Consider the following 16,486-nt stretch of genomic DNA (forward strand, 5'->3'; position numbering starts at 1 on the left):
TTTTTGCAGGTCCCTGGTTCTACTTTCTTCTGGAGCAAAAAGGTCTAGAAAAGGCTTTCCTGTTTTGAGGCTAATAAGGAGTTCAAAAACTTTCACACGTTTTTCACCCACCTCCTATGTTCCTCACAAAAGGTAAATTATATCATAGAAGGCAATAGGTAGAGTAGAAAGAAATGAGAAAGAATACATTTAAGGAAACCCTCCAACAAAAAGTCACCAAAAACTAATCGCAGTGATTAATAACGTCAAATATGCTCAATTAAAATTTTACAATGTGTATAATTGAAAAAAATATTAATTCAGCCTATTTCAAAATGTTTAATGTTATTGAGCTTTAAAATATATCACTGATTAATAGTTAATTGCCAGCTTTTATATTTGTAACCCTATTAAGGTCATTTTTATCTTATATAATCATTTGGCCCATAGGCAATAACTTAACACTGCTTTTTTCACTATTAAAAAACATTATCTTTTTAACAATAGAAAAATTCATAAACCATCATAATTAAAGAATTCAATGACAGTTTTTGATATTTGAAAAGTGTGCTAGGGCCGGGCATTGTGGCTCATCCCTATAATCCCCACACTTCGGGAGGCCTAAGCCGGAGGATTACTTGAGCCCAAGAGCTCAAGGCTGCAATGAGCTATGATCACGCCACTGCACTCCAGCCTGGGTGACAGAGCAAGACTCTGTCTCAAAAAAACTTTGTTTACTAGCCCTATATGAAAAAGGAAAAAAAGGCAGGGGGAACTACGCTAGCAAAAACAGTTCTTTCAAGAAGTGAAATTTCAATAAAAGACTGAATTAAAAAGGATATGGATATACAAAAAAAAGGACGTTTCCATTTGTCTTTGCGTATTAAATAAAATATACATTGTATATTAAATAAGATACACATCATATTTGAAAAAATGAATAAATGCAGTATATGGCATATAGGTAAATTTCTTGATCCCAGAACAATGTACCTAATAATAAATATTTGGGCTCCAAAACACTGTGGCCATTAAGAATAGGAATAAAATGATACACATGAGAGTCAAATTCAACTGTTTCTCTAGCAAGAGAAGTATATAGAGCTGTCCTTCCTTGTGGTCAGTACAGGGAAAAAGCAGAGAGGAAGGGAGGAGAGGCATCCCAGGACCAAGAAAATGGGAACTCAACCCTCATGGCAGCTGTCCAATGACTCGTCTCATTCCATCTCTCTCTTTCCCCAAGTCCTTCTATCTTTCTCACATGTGTCATTTTGCTTCAAAGCGGCTAAAACTGGAAGGCACAGGAAGGTCATTAGCATCTGCAGGCAGCCCACACCAGGGACAGACTATGGGATTTCTTAAAATCAAGACCTTGTGAGTTCTATGCTTCAGTGACTTAAGGATAATTTGGGAAATTAGACTGGAGTAACTTTTATTGGACTAATTAGTGATTTTAAACTACACTTTGGGGAAGTCCTTTTAGCGAGGACCTAAGAGAGGAAGGGGGAAATGGCAATAGAATCAGTTTCATTTTATCTGCTTTAAAAAATGAGCTTCTTATAAGAATGTGGGACTTTTTCAGCTTTTTAACAAGGTTTGGAAACTACCAAATTAAGCCATTCTGCAAGTCCCAACTCCCAGGTAAAGTCTATGAGGTAGATTACCATCAACAACTTTTCTAGTAAAGAAGGCATTAAATGGTCCTATACAAAGACAATGTGCTTCTTGGTGTGGTTATGATCTTAGAGAAAAGATACCTTTTTGCTTTGCCAATCTATTTAATCCACAGACACACACAATAAGTAGTGACACAACTAGAAGGCCTATCGGTAAAAAATGTCCTTCGTTAAATGATATGATTAAAGGTCATCTTTATAAAAAATGTCTTTATATAAAGACCCTGAGCATTTCTGGGTGACCTTACCGTGCAAAATGTATTCACCTCAACCATTGCCACTGACCATTTACTGTTTTTCTGAAGGGGGAAAGGGATGCTTCAGGTACATCTGCCTCTCTGTTCCATTTTTGCTGGGATTTCACTGCCTATGCTTAATGCTGCAAATGGCCAGATTTTCTTTTGTCTCTGTCTCAGTTAAATTTTCAACTCTCGTATCTACCAGCGCAAGTCTGGTTTCCTTAGTTACTCAGGTTTTAATGTCATCACATATCACTTTCCAGAAAAATCAGACCATTAAATAGCTGTCTTCTGGCCCACTTGAAGAAATTTCCAAACCCTCAAGTCACCAGAGGAAGAGAACTTAATTAACAAGTAAAGCATTACTGAACTAGAAGGAACCTAGAGAGGTCAAGTCTCTGCCCTCAAGCAAGAACATGCAGAAATCAGAGTGCACCAGTCTGTCCTATGGCTAGGTTCTGGGGTTATGTTTACTCTTCACCTGAGTTAACCATTGGTTTTTCCTGTATAAGCACAAGTTTCCAATTTCTTAATCATTGTCATGGTCTGTTTTAAATTTCCTAAATTCCCCACCACCTTTTTAATGGTGATAATTAAATGGTTATAATCTAAATAAATGTAGCATACTAAGGACTTGACCAGTGACTCCTCCTCTCTACCACAACTTTTTTTTTTTTTTTTTTGAGACAGAGTCTCACTCTGTTGCCCTGGCTAGAGTGCAATGGCGCAATCTCGGCTGACTGCAACCTCCACCTCCTGAGTTCAAGCGATTCTCATGTCTCAGCCTCCTGAATAGCCGGGATTACAGGTGCCCGCCACCACGCCCAGCTAATATTTGTATTTTTAGTAGAGGTGGGGTTTCGCCATGTTGGCCGGGCTGGTCTCAAACTCCTGACCTCAAGTGATCCATCTGCCTTGACCTCCCCGAGTGCTAGGATTACAAGTGTGAGCCACTGTGCCTGGCCAAATTTTTTAAATAAAATGAAAATAAAAATAGTATAGTTCCTTCCCAGGACAAACTCATTTCTTTAAGTACGACTCTAAGTGGCACTTATTTTTATATTTGTCTGTCCTGCAATGTGTCCACAGAGAGCTACTTTTGCTCCTTGCACCACTAACTTGCCGACATTCATTGAACAGTGTTTCCTGAGTAGTTACTGAGTCCCAGCACTAGATCAGGCATTGGGAACGCAAAGACCAGTAAGCCAAGGGCCCCAGCCTCAAGAACTCGCAGTGCTGTGGGAAACATGCAGAAGTAAACATATATAGTGTGATATCAGCTACTATAAAACATTCATAAGATGTTACGGAAGCACAGAAAAACCACCACCAAAGGGGGAGAAGGGGGGATGGGGGACATCTTCAGGACCAGGCTTGTGAGCCAGTGGGAAGCAGGAGGATGACATCACGGGCTGAGGGAACAGTATGTACGAGGACCCCGGAGCGAGAAACAGTCCTGCTCGAGATGGAGACTCACAGCCTGAGATGCGCCTACTGAAGGAACGGCTGCTATCTTCTGCCTGCTGGCGGAACAGAGGGAACTCTCATTATCCCCTGCCTTGGTATTAGCAAAGAACGTGCTTCTAACCAAGAGCAACAGCTATTCAAAACAAAACCCAGGGAAATCAACAATGGGAAATTTTGAAAAAAGAAAAACACACTTAGCCGGGCACGGTGGCTCACGCCTGTAATCCCAGCACTCTCGGAGGCCGACACGGGCAGATCACCTGAGATCAGGAGTTTGAGACCAGCCTGGCCAACATGGCGAAACCCCATCTCTACTAAAAGCATGAAAAAGTAGCCGGGCGTGGTGGTTCGCACCTGAAATCCCAGCTACTTGGGAGGCTGAGGCAGGAGAATTGCTTGAACCCGGGAGGCAGAGATTACAGTGAATCAAGATCATGCCGTTGCACTCCAGCTTAAGCAACAAGAGCGAAACTCCGTCTCAAAAAGAAAAAAAAGAAAGAAAAAAAAAGAATGCGTTTGAAGATTCTGGGAAGATGGCAGCAGCAGCAGTATGGCTTTCCCAGTTCCCCTGATAAAAAAATACACAGAGCAACTAGGATAGCAAAATGAAAAATCCACAGGAAACAGCCACAAAAGCCTAGGTGACAAAGTATTTCCATAAAGTCCCAAATATGAGCAGGTACAAATCACCAACAGTTACAAGACCTGCAAAGTAGGTACCAGTGTCTGTGAGAGGAAGCAGACGGGATCCGTGCAGCATCTGGCAGACCTGGGCATCCCAACAAACAACAGGCACTCAACTGGAAAGTTCAGCGGGCCCATCTGGGAACAGCGGCTAAGTCTGTCGGGTCTACTCCAATAGCTGGTGACTTCGAGGAATTTGCAGCTAAGGCTGAAGGAGCTGAGAATGTGGCCTCTTCACCTCTCACAACTAACTGGCCCAAGCTCTTTTGCCAGACAAAACTCCACTCTGAAGAGAAACTCCTGGGGGCGGAATTCAAATTGAGCAGAAGAGGAATAATAAAAGATAAAGGGAAAGGAAGGGTCAGATACAGCGGGTGAGGGGCGCTGGATCTGAGAAGCAGGGACCATCTTTTTAAACACTCCCAGACAACAGAAGCCTTCTGGTACTCTCGAGTCCTGGCGTCTGAAAAGCTGCCCTTAACAGGTGTCTCCCTTCTAAAAGTTGGGAAAACTGACTTTCCATGAAGACGAGCAACAACAAAGGATCACAGTCAAATCCCACTCAAAGCTGTTAGCGTGCGGAAAAAGATAACAAAGGAGCGCCTTTCTAAAAATGCCACAAAATATCCAAAAATGTTTTATTATAATACAATCTCACTGTTTAAGGATAATGGGGGAAATTAACTAAAAATTCCACCCTTGGTCTTTAGGAACAAAGAATAAAAAAGTGACAGTTGTCAAACTCTCAATCTTGCTCAGAAACGGCAATACACGAGGGGAAAAAAAGTGAGTAGAGAAACTCTTGACAGAGAAAAAGGTAAACCAGCCCACAAAGCTAATGCTCAGTGACACGTCTCAAAGGGAGCTTCACTCTATCCCCTTCCTTCTCCCGGCCCTTATATCTTTCTCATAGGTGTTATTTTATTTCAGAGATAAAATGATAAAAATGAGCGGCATGAAAGAGTAATTACCATTCGTTAGCAGAATCAAGAATTGGAGACAGTACATTCCTGGCTCCTTAGATGCAATCTAACTTTCCTTCAAACAATACACCCTCAGATCTGAACGGTAACCATCATGTGGACATAAAACCGGAAAGCGGCTGGGCGTGGTGGCTCATGCCTGTAATCCCAGCACTTTGGGACGCCAAGGCGGGCGGATAGCCTGATAGTCAGGAGTTCAAGACCAGCCTGGCCAACATGGAGAAACCCCGTCTCTACTAAAAATACAAAATTAGCCGGGCATGGTGGTACGTGCCTATAATTCCAGCTACTCGGAACCCAGGAGGCAGAGGTTGTGGTGAGCCGAGATTGTGCCATTGCACTCCAGCCTGGGCAACAAGAGCAAAACTCCATCTCAAAAAACAAAAACAAAACAAAAAAAAACTGGAAAGCAATTTATCTCTCCTGCATACTACATTAGAATGAAGTACACAGTACTATCAGATCAACAAAACCACAGACTTTAAAAAATCTTATTATGTAGTAAACTTACAATACTAATAGACACCGAGTTAGGCTCGCATCGGTACTGACCTCTCCATCTCACCTGGTCAATTATCTACTTCCTGGTACTTGATACTCTGCATGTGGCCACGTGACTCTTCATTCTTACAAATTTCCCCCTTTTCCTTCATGCCACACTTCAGTCAAAAGTATCTCAGCAATATGTATCTCCTGGGCTACAAAATGTAACCCGAATCTTTTTAAAATATTACCAACAGGAATTTTTGATCCAGTCAACAAACTTTTCTCCACTAACTAAACCCAAGTGTCTCTACCTGCTTGTATGCTATGGAGTATGTAATCAGAAACATTAAATACTCAGAGAATTCCCTTCTCCAGTATGTGGTCCATTTTAAACCAGCGTAACTGTTTTGTCAAAAACAAAAGGTTTGTTTCCTCTTCACATTCAGCGTTCCAGACCACTACCTTCTAAACAACTCGGGTTCACCAAAATATCATTTGCCAACCACGTGTGGTGGCACACACCTGTAATTGCAGCACTTTGGGAGGCCAAGGTGGGTGGATTACTAGAGCCCAGGAATTCAAGATCAGCCCGGGCAACATGGCAAAACACCATCTCTACAAAAAAGTACCAAAAATTAGCCGGGCGTGGTGGCACATCCCTGTAGTCCAAGGTACTCAGGAGGCTGAGCTGGGAGGATCACCTCAGCCCAAGGTGGTCGAGGCTGTAATGAGCTGTGATTGTGCCACTGCATTCCTGGATGACAGAATGAGACGCTGTCTCAAGGGGAAAAAAAGAAAAAAGAAAAAAAGGTATCATTTGACAAAGCTTCTCACCTACAATGAACCCAACCACCTGTCTCAAATCCACTCACTCTGTTCACCTATTAACAATTCATCCAAAAGCCTAGAACTGAGCTCTCATACAAAATGAAACAAAGCAAAGCAACCACCACACCATTCTAAACAGCATGGAGACCTCATCCTCATTCCAACAAAGTTAAGCAGATTCCCCTAAGAATAACATTTCAAGAGAGAAGATATCAACCACTTAAGATTTTTCAGGTAATGTCCCTATCACCATGTAACTATCAATTCTCGTAAGATGCCAATTAACCGAGATAAGTGATTTCAGTAAGGTTTTTTGTTTTTTTGGGTTTTTTTTGAGACAGGGTCTTGCTACTTCATCCAGGCTGGAGTACAGTAGTGCGATCAGCTTATTGCAACCTCCATCTCCCAGTTCAAGCAATTCTCCTGCCTCAATCTCTCGAGTAGCCGAGACTACAGGTGCATGCCACCACACCCAGCTAATTTTTGTATTTTTAGAAGAGACAGGTTTCACCATGTTGGCCAGGCAGGTCTCGAACTCCTGACCTCAAGTGATCCACCCACCTCAGCCTCCCAAAGTGCTGGGATTACACACGTGAGCCACTGCGCCCGGCCAGTAAGCCTAAGGTTCTAAAATGATTAAAAACTCCATTGTCTAGCAACTAAATAATGCACCACATACCATTTTGGTCAACAATGGACCACATTTACAACAGTGGTCCCATAAGGTCATAATGAAGCTGAAAATAATGTCATAGTGCAAGGCATTATTCACATGTTTGTGGCGATACTGGTGTAAACAAACCTACTACATTACCAGTCATATAAAAGTCTAGCACATACAATTATGTACAGTACATACTTGATAATGATACTAAATGGTTACTGATTTATTTACTATATTGTACTTCTTACCATTATTTTAGAGTATAGTCATTCTACTTACTTTTTAAAAAGCTAATTGTAAGCTTCAAGCAGGTCCTTCAGGAGGTATTCCAAAAGAAGGCATTGTTACATAGGAGATGACAGCTCCAGGCATTTTGCTGGCCCTAATGACCTTCCAGTGGTACAAGATGTAGAGGTGGAAGACAGTGATATTGTGTCCGGAATTTATTAAGCTAAGTGTTATTACAAGAGTCAAAAAGGTAAAAATATTTAAAAGTTTATAAAGTAAGAACACTACAATAAACTAGGGCTAATTATTAAAAAAAAATTTATAAGTTTAGTGTAGCCTAAGTATACAGTGTTTATAAAGTCTACAGTAATGTACAGTAATGTCCTAGGCCTTCATATTCACTCACCACTTACTCCCTCACTCACTCACTCAGAGCAACTTTCAGTCCTGCAAGCTCCATTCATGGAAAGCACCCTATACAGGTGTACCATTTCTCATCCTATACACAGTAAATTTACTGTACCTTTTCTATGTTTAGACACACAATACTCACCATTGTGTTACAACGGTCTACAGTACCCAGTACCGTAACATGCTGCACAGGTTTGTAGCCTAGGACAACAGGTTATACCATACAGCCTGGGTATACACTAGGCTACATCATCTAGGTTTATGTAAGTACCCTCTATGGTATTGCACAATGACAAATCACCTAACGACATATTTCTCAGACTATATCCCCATTAAGCAATACATGACTATTTATTGTAGCAAAACTTAGAAAAATAGAATTGCAAAGTCTTAAGCAGTTCTTTTGTCTGCAATTACACTTTAATGCATACAAGTTCAAAAACATCTTGATTTTTTAAACACCTTTTCCATGCCTCGAAATAGAGGTTTTAAAAGCGTAGTGTTCTTTTCAGCTTTTAGAACTTTCTTACTGATGCCTTTACAAGTTTGCTCCACAACATAAATCCAAGGAGGCAAATTAGAAATTTGGTGGAAACAATACTATTTCTCTTAAAGCATGTAGATCATCTGGTGTAAGCCTCTAGGCATCCTTGTTAACTAAAGGGCTACTGCCATCATCTGGCAGAGAACATCCCCTCTTCTCACACCACCTCACAACTCAAATGCATTTCAGTTCTCACTGCTCTTTCATGAGTACTTGCTCTGAGTACTAATGATGGGCAGCTGGAACTTCATAAAGCTGTGGATACCTTCATAAAAGCGCCTCATATCACATCATTCAAGCCCCTTGACTAAATTACGACCTTACTCTCCTTGTCATGAAAAGCTGTAAGTTTCACGAATTAGGCCAAATTTCATAAGGCACAAGATATAACCGTCACATAACTTTTTACTTGTTTTTTTAGAAAAGGGCCAAACTCCAGCCCTAACCAGTAAAAGCTGTTTGATTTGCCATTTTGTATTAAAAAACAAATGGACCTACCAAAATTCTTTTCCTTTTAAGCACCTACCCTGTGTGGAGACAGTCTATATGCACACACTGACCAAATGGTGAGGAATAATCACTGGCCCAATCATCTGAAAAGTCTTTTTCTGCATATACATTTTACCCGACAGAAAATGATTTCACATATGCTCCTCCAGCTTTCCAGCACCTGAAGCTCCTTTATTATTATTATACTTTAAGTTCCAGGGTACATGTACACCATGTGCAGGTTTGTTACATATGTATACATGTGCCATGTTGGTGTGCTGCACCCATTAACTTGTCATTTACATTAGGTGTATCTCCTAATGCTATCCCTCCCCCACCCCCCACCCAAGACAGGCCCCGGTGTGTGATGTTCCCCACCCTGTGTCCGAGTGTTCTCGTTGTTCAATTCCCACCTATGAGTGAGAACATGCGGAAAAAATATGGAACACTTCACGAATTTGCGTGTCATCCTTGCGAAGGCGCCATGCTAATCTCTGTATCGTTCCAATTTTATTATACATGCTGCCAAAGTGAGCACTGAAGCTCCTCTTTTGAATTTATTCTCCTCTTCAGTTCTTCCCTGATGACGAGTCTATAAAATGCCTATCTTTTCTCATTTCTGGCCTGGGTGAATTTTTCTATTAAAAAATTGCATCTTTTTCTTTTTCTAGAGATGGAGTCTTGCTCTGGCGCCCTGCCTTAGCCTATCGAGTAGCTGAGACTACAGGCACAGACCACCACATTCAGATAAAAAATATTTTCTGTATCTTTTTCTTTTTTTTTTTTTTTTCTTTTTGAGACGGAGTTTTGCTCTTGTTGCCCAGGCTGGAGTGCAGTGGCGCCATCTCGGCTCACTGCAACCTCCCCTTCCCAGGTTCAAGCAATTCTCCTGCCTCAGCCTTCGAAATAGCTGGGATTACAGGAATGCATCACCACACCTACCTAATTTTGTATTTTTAGTAGATACGGGGTTTCTCCGTGTTGGTCAGGCTGGTCTGGAACTCCCAACCTCAGGTGAACCACTGCGCCTGGCTTATTTTCTGTATATTTAAGAGCACTTACACATGGCCGGGTAAGGTGGTTCATGCCTGTAATCCCAGCACTTTGGGAGGCCAAGGCGGGCAGATCATTTGAGGTCAGGTGTTCGAGACCAGCCTGGCCAAAATGGTAAAACCCTGTATCTACTAAAAATACAAAACTTAACTGGACATGGTGGCAGGTGCCTGTAATCCCAGCTACTGGGGAGGCTGAGGCAGGAGAATCACTTGAACCCAGGAGGTGGAGGTTGCAGTGAGCCGAGGTTGTGCCACTGCACTCCAGCCTAGGTGGACAGAGCAAGACTCCATCTCAAAAATAAATATAAAATAAAATAAGAGCACTTCCACATGACAACATTAACATGAAAAAGCAGTGAGCACTCACAGCACTTGTGTAAGCAGCATTCCTAAAGTCCATAGAAAGTAAATGACAACTACTGCAAAATTTGTACTTAAAGAATTCAAGTGCAAATATTTTGTAGATGGAATAAGACAGCATTGTTTGCAATAAAGACAAGTGCATGCATTATACTTAAAACCTACTCCACACAATGCATGACATTTGAAAGCTGTTTGGCTGGCATGCCCTCTAGCTGAACTGCTTTCTGTTGCTCCTCAGCTATCAAATAAATGGCATCATGGCCACATGTTAGCAAAAATTCCTTCCTTCCAATCCCAACAATTTTAACTAGAATGGAGAAACAAGAAAAAACATTTTTCAGAAGCAGAACGATTCACAATTTCCCCCATGACAAGACAGACTACTACTATAATCTGCATCTCCCTTCTGCAGCTCTTTTCAGTTGTGACCTTTAGGAAGCTCTCCCAACATTAGGGAGGAAAAAATATTTAATTAAAAGAAAGGGCAGCAAAGGCGCCTGCAGAAGGGAGCAAGGTTTTACCTTGTATTAGAGAAAGGTGGATTTTCTCAAAGCTCCCCATCCATCAGAACAAAATGCAAATCCCAGGATCAGGATTATGCAGCAGGAAGGGTACACAAACTCTGAGGCTGGGCCACAGCCAGACATGCAAAGCCTGAACATCTGCATGCTGGTAAATTTCCCTTGGAGTTAGCAGTGCTAACATTATGGGTGCCTTACACCTTTTGCATAAGTATGAGATTACTTCTCTGCTGCACAGAAATTTAAAGACTCCAAGGATTCTGCCCACTGTGATTCAAAAAGGAAGGCATCCCCCCCACACTCTCCAGCTTACATTTTCCTGATCTTCTGGCCAGAAGGATGAGATTTCTCTTGGATTTTTGCTACCTCTGTACCACCACTGCAGCTCTTCTGAAAGCTTGCCTTTGGCTCAAAGCCAGATAGAAAAGAGCAATGAGGCCGGGCAGGTGGCTCATGCCAGCACTTCGGGAGGCCGAGGCGGGTGGATCATGAGGTCAGGAGTTCAAGACCAGCCTGGCCAACATGGTGAAACCCTGTCTCTACTAAATATACAAAAATTAGACTGGCGTGGTGGCGTGCGCCTGTAATCCCAGCTTCTCAGGAGGATGAGGCAGAATTGCTTGAATCCAGGAGGAGGTTGCAGTGAACCGATATCACGCCACTGCACTCCAGCCTGGCAACAGAGCGAGACCCAGTCTCAAAAAAAAAAAAAGGAAAAGAACAATGAGAAACTTACCCCTCTCATCCCCCACTCAGGTTGCTTCTCCAGGCTTCCACTTCACAATCTGCCAGCTTTTCTTTACTTTTCTGAGTCCTCAGGTAATCTGCCCACTGAGTTTGGCTGCCATCAGCAAGAGAAATAGGCTGTAGTGGACTAACCTCATCTTGGCCAAGTGCTCCCTAGTAATCTTAGTAATAGTTGTTGCAGCAGCATCTCTCTTGGCCACAGCACATAATGATAGCCGATACACACCAGAGCTCAGGCCCAGCCCACCTCTCACCTTCCTCTCGATGATGCTGTCAGGGTAGAGAGAGCCTGGTCATTCATTCTTGTGAAACCTGAGATTTGGTGCACAATTTCTTTTTTTTTTTTTTTTTTTTTTTTTGAGACGGAGTCTTGCTCTGTCACCCAGGCTGGAGTGCAGTGGCCGGATCTCAGCTCACTGCAAGCTCCTCCTCTCGGGTTCACGCCATTCTCCTGCCTCAGCCTCCCGAGTAGCTGGGACTACAGGCACCCGCCACTTCGCCCGGCTAGTTTTTTTTGTATTTTTTAGTAGAGATGGGGTTTCACCGTGTTAGCCAGGATGGTCTCGATCTCCTGACCTCGTGATCCACCCGTCTCGGCCTCCCAAAGTGCTGGGATTACAGGCTTGAGCCACCGCGCCCAGCCTTGGTGCACAATTTCTTAACCTCCTCTTAGGTGTCACCATTGATTTCAGACTCTAACAAAAGATGGAAGAAAACAAAAAAGCTCTCTGACCTCTGGAACACTGTCCTGTTCTTGGCCCTACTCTGTAAGGCTCTGTCGCTTGCCGTCCCTTCAATCACGCCAGGCTTCAAAGGCCAGGTGGGCAGTTAAATATTAAGTGTAAACAGCTGCTCGCTGTGTGCTGCTAGCAACTAAAAAGACCTAATCTATACACCTTCAGGCTGTGAAGAGCATCAGAGAAAGAAAACACATGTTAGAAATTCTGACAGATGCCACTTTTTTGGCCAGGGAAATTTAAACTCATTCTGGCTTTTTTTTTATTGATGGCAAAATAGAGGACTCTCACCAGAGACGAGCCCAGAGAGTGGATTTGATTTCAGATGAAGCTAAACCCCTTTTCCCTTCACTGGTTTTAATTGTAACAGGAAAAGTATAAAACCTGCTACCAGAAAATCAATGTGAATGTTTCCAGAATATTGGAAGTAATCCCTTGCTTAAACACAAAATCCATTATTCCATTACATAGCAAATATCTACGGAGAGCTGATACTATGCCAGGCATTAGTCAATGTGCATGGAATATAGCAGTGAACGAGACCGAGTCCAAGCAGCCATGAAGTTTGCATTCCACCAGAGGAGTCAAACAACAAAAAATGAATACTTTATAATGCTAGTATATATACATAAGACACAATAACTTCAGGTAGTGATAAATGGTATCAAAATAAAGTAGGTGTGAGATGAAGAGCGATGGGGGCAACCTCTGCGAAGAAACTTCTGAAGGCCGGGTGCGGTGGCTTACACCTATAATCCCAGCATTTTGAGAGGCCGAGGCGGGCAGATCTCCTGAGCTCAGCAGCCTGGGCAACATGGCCAAACCCCGTCTCTACAAAAACACAAAACAATTAGCCAGGAGGGCTGGTGCGCACCTGTGGTCCCAGCCGCTCGGGAGGCTGAGGTGGGAGGATCGCTTCAGCCTGGGAGGCAGAGGTTACGGTGAGCTGAGATCACTCCAGGCTGGGTGATAGAGCAAGACCCCCTCTCAAAAAAAAAAAAAAGAAAGGAAAAGAAAACAGAAAAGAAACCTCTGCCAACTAATATTTCAGCAGAGAACTAGAAGGAATAAGGAAGCAAGCCACGCCAAGATCTAGGGGTAGAAACGCAGAACATTCCAGGCAGCAGGTTCTCAGACCCTCAGGAGGGAACAATCCCGCCACACTGAAGGGTCAGAAACAAAGCCGGTATTACGGATACACCGGTCTGAAGGAGGAGGAAAGAGAGAAGTCATGAGGTCTAAGAGACAAGCAGGAGTCAGATCATGAAGGGCCTTATACGGCCTGGTAAGGAATTTGGGTTTTATTCTAAATGTGATGGGAAGGCAGATCTACAGAGACACAAAACAGGCAAGGTTTAATCTGACTATCTTCCTCATCCTGGATCTCAACCAAAAAAAAATGACTTTCAAATTCAGAGCAAAGCCTAATGTTGAAATCTACTTCATCCTCAGTTCTAACAGATCAAAGAGAAATCAATACAAAGTGAAATCACAAATGTATGCATGCATTTATTTATCTTAGAGACAGGATCTTGCTCCGTCACCCAGGCTGGAGTACAGTGGCACAGTCATCTCTCACTGCAGCCTCACACTCCTGTGCTCAAGCAATCCTCCTGCCTCAGCCTCCCAGGTAGCTGGGATTACAGGCATGCACCACCATGCCCAGCTAATCTTATTTCTATGCATGTCCTCATACCTCTCCAAACACACACACACACACACACACACACACACACACACACACACTTTAATGAAGGTATGTCAAAGGAGCACAGGAGCCAACTGAAGGCGCTCCCAATGGCCAAAACTGGAATGAACTACAGCAACAACAAAAAGTAGTATTGGGTTGGAGCACACACTATGAAATAAATATCCATGAGTCCATACTAGTAAAAATGATCGAGTAAATACATAAATGAGGTAGACAAATCTCCCATATGGAATTCCAAATAATTTATATATAGACACTCCACCCTCAAGGAAGGTGCTACCCAGTGACTTCCTTCCAAAGGGTGCCACGTAGAAAGTGGGGCAGGGTGCAGGCAACAAGTAACTTTACAGTGCAGAAACCTGACAAATAACTACTTCATGCAGGTGATCAAGGTTTACATCGACAGCAATAACGCATGTTGACAGTGTGTGGATGGGGGCACATCCTACAATATACCTGACCAGTACTCCTCAAAACATCAAGGTCACCAAAAACAAGGAAAGTCTGAGAGACGTGACAACTACATGTAATGTAGTATACTTTGATCCTGAAAGAGAGAAACGATGGACGTTAGGTAAAGTCTAAGGAAACCTGAATAAAGTATGGACTTTATTTAATAATCATATATCAATATTGGTTCATTAATTGTAACACATGTGGCATACTAATGTGAGATGCTAATAACAAGGAAAACTGGGTAAAGAGTAATTGGGAACTTTCTAGACTAGTCTCTCAATTTTTTTGTCAATCTAAAAATGTTCTTAAAAGTCTGTAAAGCTTAATAAATATATATATTTTATATATATGCAGAGAGTGAGTGTGTGTGCCCTGCGGCATACATGCTCTGAAACCACAGACCTTATAAAGTCAATCATCTTATCCTATTGCTATGAGTTGCTTCAGCTGTTACAACAATGAGACAAAAATTAGCTTCTAGTCAAGTACACAATTGAGATGCTGGGCCTTTTACTTTTGCTGAACGAGCACGAGCTGCACTCTACCTAACTCTTAAGTATATGGACACATCCAGAAAATATTTGTTGCCTCTTTAAATAAGTTCACAATAACAATATCAATAATCACTATTATGGGGGAAGTGGGTTTGGTGATAAAAATAAAGCAAGTATTACACAGATTTTAAGTCTGAATACAAGTGTGAATGCTATATCCCAGAGCTTAAAAGAATCCGTAAGTCAAAAATGATGGTCCAGTTGTAGGCTAAATACAGGTGTGATAAACCTTATTTAGTTCAGACACTTGGGTGGAGGGTTAGGGGGGCTGTTTATGTGAATATTTTAGGGGGGAAAATGAATATGTTTATTACTGACCATAGAATGCGATTCTTGTTTTTCAAAAGAAGACATGGGTTTAAAAGGTTGAGAAACACAGGGCATGACTCCTCCAGAAAAACACAGGCTAAAAGATAAGAACTCCAAAAATTTTCAAACCAAAGTTCACTTGTATCTTTTTTACTGCTTTATTCAAGATATCAACTTCTACCTGTGATAGGCAGAATTCCAGGTGCCTCAAAGATGTCCATGTCCTCATCCCCTGAATATGAATATGTGAGACTGCAGAGCAAATTGGAATTAAAATTGCAGCTAGGAATCAAGGTTGCTAATCAGCTGACATTAAAATAGGGAGAATATGCCGGGTTATACAGGTGGGCCCAGGGAATCACAAGAGTCCTTAAAAGCGAAAGAGGGAGGCAGAAGAGGAGAGAAAGGGAAAGAGATGTGACCAAAGAAGTAAGGTCCGAGGCATGCTATGTTTCTGGCTTTGAAGGCGGAGGAAGGGGCCAAGAGCCAAGGAATTGGGCAGCCTCTAGAAGCTGAAAAGGAAAGGAGGCAGATGCTCACAGGGTCCTCCAGAAAGGAACTCAGCCCGGCAGACGCCTTGATTTTAGCCCGGTGAGACCCGTTTTGGACTCTTAAACTCCAGAACTGTAATAAACTTGTATGTTTCAAGCCACTACATTTGTGGTAATTTATCACAGCAGCAATAAAAACTAATACACTGCCTATAGAACTCTCCTGCTTTGAGGAGGAAAGCCCTTTTACCCCAACATCAAAGTGATATTTTTACCACATGCAAATTAAAGGAAAGGAAAAAAGTTATCAATAAGTGTGAAGTAAACAAGAGGATCAAAAGATCAGGAACTACAAGAATTATAAGTAAACTACAGCAGAGAGCAGGCTAATCAAGTCACTCCAGGGATGGTCAGGTGATCTTAGCCACAAAGTTCATTTGAAATCTTCACATTAACCACTGTAAGAGAAAACCCAAAAACCTATTTTCTTGTGGTTAGAGAGACAGCAATCAATATTATTTGTGTCAGAAAACTAAAAAAGGACCAGGCACAGTGGCTCACACCTGTAATCCCAACACTTTGGGAGGCTGAAGCAGCAGGATTGGGCCCAGGAGTCTGAGACCAGCCTGGGCAACATAGGGAGACTCTGTCTCTACCAAAAAAAAAAAAAAAAAAAAAATCAGGGCATGGTAGCACACACCTGTGGTCCCAGCTACTCATGAGGCTGAAGCGGGCAGATCACTTGAGCTCAGGGATTCAAGACCAACCTGGGCAACATGGCAAAACCTTGTCTCCACAAAAAATACAAAAATTAGCCAGATGTGGTGGCATGTGCCTGTAATCCCAGCTACTCAGGTGGCTGAA

General features: G+C 42.3%; 2 protein-coding genes and 1 non-coding gene across 5 annotated transcripts in view; 1 reads left to right on the plus strand and 2 right to left on the minus strand.

Annotated features, from left to right (window-relative positions):
* AVEN (apoptosis and caspase activation inhibitor) overlaps positions 1-16,486 on the minus strand; it is a 186,480-nt gene that overhangs the window by 158,075 nt on the left and 11,919 nt on the right. The window lies entirely within an intron of this gene.
* CHRM5 (cholinergic receptor muscarinic 5) overlaps positions 1-16,486 on the plus strand; it is a 97,474-nt gene that overhangs the window by 45,678 nt on the left and 35,310 nt on the right. The window lies entirely within an intron of this gene.
* LOC123574744 (U6 spliceosomal RNA) lies at positions 9,113-9,216 on the minus strand. Its single transcript, XR_006699948.1, has one exon. It is a non-coding gene; the product is annotated as a U6 spliceosomal RNA (small nuclear RNA).

The sequence above is a fragment of the Macaca fascicularis genome, chromosome 7 (genome assembly GCF_037993035.2).
Source record: "Macaca fascicularis isolate 582-1 chromosome 7, T2T-MFA8v1.1".
NCBI classification, from domain to species: domain Eukaryota; kingdom Metazoa; phylum Chordata; class Mammalia; order Primates; family Cercopithecidae; genus Macaca; species Macaca fascicularis.